The sequence below is a fragment of the Dipodomys merriami genome, unplaced genomic scaffold (genome assembly GCF_024711535.1).
Source record: "Dipodomys merriami isolate MVZ:Mamm:240054 unplaced genomic scaffold, mDipMer1.0.p SCAF_2553, whole genome shotgun sequence".
NCBI classification, from domain to species: Eukaryota; Metazoa; Chordata; class Mammalia; order Rodentia; family Heteromyidae; genus Dipodomys; species Dipodomys merriami.
The window spans coordinates 1-6,610 of record NW_027203997.1 but is presented as its reverse complement, the minus strand read 5'-3'; the positions used below and the strand labels follow the sequence as shown (position 1 = coordinate 6,610).

General features: G+C 34.9%; 1 pseudogene; it reads right to left on the bottom strand.

The window, feature by feature from the left end:
* Nucleotides 1-2,136: 2,136 nt before the first annotated feature.
* On the bottom strand, nucleotides 2,137-2,233 carry LOC138836724 (U6 spliceosomal RNA; annotated as a pseudogene).
* Between the last annotated feature and the right edge of the window lie 4,377 nt (nucleotides 2,234-6,610).

Genomic DNA, 6,610 nt, shown 5'->3' with positions numbered 1-6,610 from the left:
GAATAAGCTGCACATGAAGACATCACTTGTCCTCATTTTCAGTGTGTACATTTGAATATGGAGGAATATCTTTCCTCTGCTCTCCATCAATTCCCTACTCTCCAGTTAGAATAATTTCGAATAGTAAAATTGGAAAAAGAGAAAATAAATCATGGTGAATAAACAGTTGCAGAAAATTCACCAGATATTTCTGACCAGTTCAACCAATGTGAACTATTAGGGAAATACATGGACATCTCATTCCCACTGGCACTCAAAGTCTCTGGTTAGGCAATTCTTAGGAATATGGGGAACAAGATGAAAAAGTAAGGAATGTTATCACTTGCAAGAAAAAAACATTGGAGAAGCATCCAACCATAGTTCTTCAATGGGCTGTCGAAAATATTCAGCTTACTACAGTGCGGAGACTTCTTTCTCAAAAGGCCACTTATGTGAATAGTAGGGATGATGATCAGTATATCCCTCTTCAAGAAGCCTACGGTGGACACTTAGACATTGTCAGTGAGTTGGTGTCTCAAGCGGCACATGCAATAACTGTAGATGACTGGACACCCCTGAACAGTGCATACACGTGGAATAATACCAGAGACTCTTCTTTCTTACTTCATCATGATACAGATACCAATGGCCAAACTAACGGACTTTTTAAAAAAATTTTTTTTTGGTCTGGTCGTGGGGCCTGAACTCTGGGCCTGGACGCTGTCCCTCTTCTCTTCAGCTCAAGGCTAGCACTCTACCACTTGATCCACAGCACCACTTCCCGCTTTTTTTTCTGCTTATGTGGTGCTGAAGAAATGAACCTTGGGCCTCATGTATGCAAGGCCAGCGCTCTACCACTGAGCCACTTTCCCAGCCCAAATATTTTTGTTTGTTTGATTTTTTTTGTTGTTGTGGTTTTTTTTTTTTTTTTTTGGTCGGTCATGGGGCTTGAGCTCTGGGCTTGGGTGCTGTCCCTGTGCTCTTCAGCTCAAGGAGAGTGCTCTACCGCTTGAGCCACAGTAACACTTCCCCAAACTAAAGGACTCTTGACACCCTTATATCTTGCTGTTGAGAATTGAGATAGCAAAGATACGCTGGATCGCCTTCTGTTGAACCATTATATAAATCCAGGCCTGAAGAACAACATAGAAGAAACTCTATTTGACATTGCCAAAAGCATAAGTATGTATCACTACCTCTAAGAAGTTGTAAAAGGCTGTACAAATTGTTCACTGAAGTCCTAATGGTCGGGTTAAGTTTCTTAAATTTCAAAAATGCAAGTTCATCTTTTGTGTCCCTACAAAATATTTTCACAATCCAAATAAGAACAATATCTTTTTTTTTGGTCGGTCATGGGGCTTGAACTCTGGGCCTGGAGCTATCCCTGTGATCTTCAGCTCAAGGTGAGCCCTCTACCACTTGAGACACAGCTCCACTTCCAGTTTTCTAGTGGTTTATTTGAGATAAGAGTACCACAGACTTTCCTTCCCAGGCTGGCTTTGAACCATGATCCTCAGATCTCAGTCTCCTGTTTAGCTAGGATTATAGGCATGAACCACCAGTGCCTGGCAGCACCAATATTTTACTGTAAAAATTCATGGATTCTGCAGAATTCTTCCAAGTGAATTGCCTGCCTTGGATGGAAAAATGTATTCAATAGATTTTGTAAACATGTATAATAATTTCTTCAGAGTTTGTGATTTTTTAATAAGAAATCATTTTAATTTACCTGTTGAAATGAGTAACAAAGAAACTAAAATATTTCTGGTGCTTCTCTGAAAAAGTATATTTTAAAATATTCTATATTCTATGTTTGCATAATGTTCATAATTTATTTTCTCCTAGATATACATTGAATTCTATATTATTTTATAATATATACGTTCATAAATGTGTCCTTTCTGATTGTATTCGATATAGAAACAGTTTGATTCCTTTTTTTCTAGGTCTTAATATTATTTTTCTTTGGGATAAAATGACAATGTTGTCTAATTTGAAAAGTTTTGTAAAGTTTATGCTATGTAAACGCCTTTCTGAGGTGATTTAATACACTGATGTCAAACTAAATTTAATTATATGAATTACGTGTATTGTTACACTTGTAATTTTGTAATCAACTTTTTAATCACTTTTTTCATTTCTTGCATCTGAAGAATGAAAAATATGGAATATTTCTCAAATTTTCATATTATCCTTGTGCAAGTGTCATGTTAATCTCTGTATTGTAATTTGAGTGTACATGCTGCTGAAGCATGTAGTATCCTCTAAATTTAATAGTTAATGCTGCAATCTTTATACAGGCTTATATCTATGGGTGCCTACTTGTAACAAGGAAACCTTATTGTTCCTAACAATGCTATCGATCTTATTTCCCTAAAATTCTGTGAATATTGGGAAAAATTATATTGATCAGTCGATTGCTCACATTTGCAAACTTTTTTTGCCAATGAATATCTTAAGTCTTTTTATTTGGAATTTGATCATACTCTCTATTATTTATAGTTAGGTCCAAAGGTGATGGCTTTTTCAAGTACTTATTTATCCAGCTTTGTGGACCTAATGGATTCAAACTAAGCGTTGCTTAAGCGCTACTTCTAAACTTCTTCAGCTGACATTTTCCCAAATGAGGTGTTACTGGAACAAATGTCTACCTGAGCCTTTACCCTTCTTCCATGTGGGAACAGACCAACCAGAATACCTTACCCTGACAGCAAAGATTTTCTTACTAGAACAAAACTAATCTTGGTTACAAGGGATCATAGAGAGATGAACAGTTCAAACAGAACTGTTCAGACGAGAAGGTATTTTATCAAAATATAATTGTTTATTATACCTTCCATTTAAAAGTAGCTAAAGCCAAGAAGTGAAAAAATTGTTCGTACTCATGATTACTTAATGTCCTGGCCTGTCTGTAAGTTCCTGGCAGGAACTTACACTCCTGCCTTTTTATCACCAAATATTTTCATAGTTGCAGGAGAAGTGCATATGTTTCTCCTCGTTATTAGGCATTAAATTGATAATGTTTTAATCACAGTGTTTCCTCTTGCCTCCATGCTGTAAATCTACAAATGATAAAGCTTTAGATCTAACTCTATCAAACACAGAAGTAGAGATAATGGAATCATACTTTAAAACAGAGTTGCCTTTGATACAGTAACTACAACAGAACAATACAAAACGTGTGTCTTTTAATCATATTATATATAGTTATATGTGCTGATTTTATATTTCACACAATGAAACTTACTAGAATTAGTTGATAATTTGACAAATAAATTGATATTTATTTACTTCAATAAACAGAATTGGAATATAAATATTTAGGTTTCAAATATGTATTATACTAGAAAACGTATCAATGCAATCTTTTTAGTATAAACTTGTGATACATTATAACTCTTCTTGGTCTTCTGAATCCACATGATAATAAAACAATGTTTTCCTCTAATCTGTAATGGATTTTACTCTGCTGCTCTGTTTATTGTTTTAACTCGCTTGTTCCAAACTGTTTTTGTCCATATTTCTGAAGCATTCTTACTGATTATGCCCAAATTTTGCTAAGATGTCTAAAAAATATTATTCTTCTGCAGTACCCATGGGTCCTAGGATCCCAAGGCCCATTTACCTGCATCATCAGATAACAGGGGCAAGACTTTTCACCAAGGCCCATGCAATATATCAACACAAAGTAATTGAAGACCAATCTCAATTTCGCATTTCCTATATTTCAGGGCCCCAATTCCTTGAGATGCAGGAATTAGCTGTAAGCAATTGTGAAATGCAAGGCAACTTAAAATGAAGGATGAGATCACAAAATTTGAGAGAAAGTACTGTAATTCAAACATTCAACTTACAGATGACCAGCCCATATGAGTGAAAAAGTTCACAAATTGTCATAAGATTATTTTTAATATCCCTCACCTATGATTAACGAAAGATTTTATTCCAACATAAGTGGGCCAAAAAAATAGTTCCTAGAAGGATAGATCTATAATTGGTCTATCAAAGCCCGAAAACTTGACTTAGAGGTCAAATGTAATTCAGAAAAACATTTGAAGCACTAAGGAGTGCTTCAAAACTCTGGGAGTTCAGTACAACATGGTTCTGTGGTATAAAAATGTCACTCTCAAACCAATGATAATCTACATTTAATCTCCTGAAAGTATATTCCTTTTCAAATAAACTTTTAAAAACCATTTCGCCCTTACTTCATTGTTGGTGGGAATGTAAACTTGTTCAACCACTTTGGAAAGCAGTATGGAGGTTCCTCAAAAGATTTCACATAGATCTCCCCTATGACCCAGCAATCCCATTTTTGGGCATTTACCCAAATGTTTACAAACAAGACAACACTAAAGCTACCAGCACAACAATGTTTATTGCAGCATTATTTACCATAGCTAAGATATGGAAACGACCCAGATGTCCCTCAGTAGATGAATGGATCAAGAAAATGTGGTATATATACAGAATGGAATTCTATGCCTCCATCAGAAAGAATGACATTGCCCCATTTGTTAGGAAATGGAAAAACTTGGAAAAAATTATATTAAGTGAAGGAAGCCAGGCCCAAAGAAACATAGGTCTCATGGTTTCCCTTATTTGCAATATCTAGTATATGTATGAGTCAAGCGGAAAAGGTCAGATAATGTGAGGTCAGGAAAATGAACCCTTAGATATGTATTTTAATGTTTTTTTCTTTCATGCATGTGATTCTAATGCATTTATAAGATTATCTCTTTGTTGCTTTGTATGTCCCTCCCCCACAGTATAACCCCTACTTTCACTATGTTTGATGTCAGTATAACTTGTGGAGGAGATGGAGAAAAACCAGTGTTTAAGGATACAGGTGGACCTCTTGCAACAATGAGAATAACAAGTTGTCATGTCCAAAACGAGCCTTACAACGTCGGTGCGGGGGGGGGCGAGGGGGGGGAAGGAGAAGGATTGGGATTGGGGGGGAGGGGGGAGGCTGGGAGGGATGTAAAGGGTAAATCAAAGGAGGAGGCTGCAATGCTTGGTAAGACATGTACGCATTATCCTGCCCATGTAATTGTAACCCTTCTGTACAGTATGTTCACAAATAAAATTAAATTAAATTAAAAAAATCACTTACGCCAAAATAACATTTGACAAGTTGATGATACTTAGTGACATTACAAGTTTTTCAAGTGTAGGGAGCAAGTTACAATAGAGTTGAATTATTTACACAGCACTAATTCCAAATATGTTCAACCATTCAATAAAGTGTAGAATAGTACCACCCACAATTTGTGTTTTTCAGTATGGGCCTTTCAGAAATGTGTTTAATATGTCAGCCTCCTAAATTTCAAACCCAAACTTAGCTAATAAATTTCATCATTTAATAAGGTACATTTTAAACAATCACAAATAGTTGCCTCATCATATGTTATTTTATGTTTTCCCTCTGTCTAACATAGTAAGAAATACGACTTTAAGTCTTGAATATGGGTACTAATCAGAGATATGACAAACATAATATCTGTCTTCTATTTCTATCATATTCCTATCTAGGAATAAATTAAAATGTTCTTTTTCCAAAACTTATAGGTAGTAGAAAATATTATTCCATGTAAAATAAAAGAATCACACGATTTTACAAAGCCATTTATAAAAATGCATAGTTAGGAATACATTCTAAGCCATTTTTTAACTTTCTTTTTGACTAAAGATTAATCTTTCAAACGGTTGAGAAAAAATCATGTTTAGGTGCTTCCCGTCTCCAGTCTTGCAAATTGTTGCTGCAGATGAATGAATTATGGAAATATAAGCTGACATCATTTCAAGAATATGCAGGATTGAAACTCCATGGAATGTATATAAACCTTTCAAAGTATTAATATACAGTTTAACAGAATGAATATCAGAAGTTGAAACCAAAGAGGAATTATAGTAAAGACATAAAATGAATGAAAAATGAACAAGGAGCAAATACAGCTAGAATACTGAATGTACACATATGATGAAGGAAGTGGTAAATTGGAAATAAATCTTGGAGAAAGGGTTGGTTGAGAATGATAGAAGGAGTGACTCTGATCTAGGAGCATTGGACAATTAGATGGATATATTTAATTGTAACACAATTGCACAAACTTTTAAAATTCAGTTAAAAACACATCTAGAAACAAAAACACACAAAAATCACAACCAAACAGCAATCTCTAGAGAGTATGTATATGACCACTCAAAATTTTAATCAGTTAATGAATGGCAGTCGGGAAAAGCAAACAAAGCTGTTCAAAGAGGGAAGTTTGGGATAGGGGAGAATTTTCAACAGAATTAAATAGATTGTCTAAGGTTATAAACCACCTATATCTGCTGCATACAGTATCTTACTTCTACGAGATTTCTGTCTGATCTGGATAATCCAGTCCTGAGAAACACTTGGTAGCTTGTGAGGTAGAATGGAAGAAACAAGATCAAGAACGCATTACTCCACTGGAGAGAAAACGATCCTCTATATTTTCTCTAATCTCTCTTCCCTACTCTTTCTTCATACTTTTAAGTCAATTGATTTTGAATTATATTTTTCCTTCTTTCTTCTGGCAAAGTAATTGGTCAAAGTAATTTCATTAAATATTATTTGCCATTTTCTTCTTTCATGCTGTTT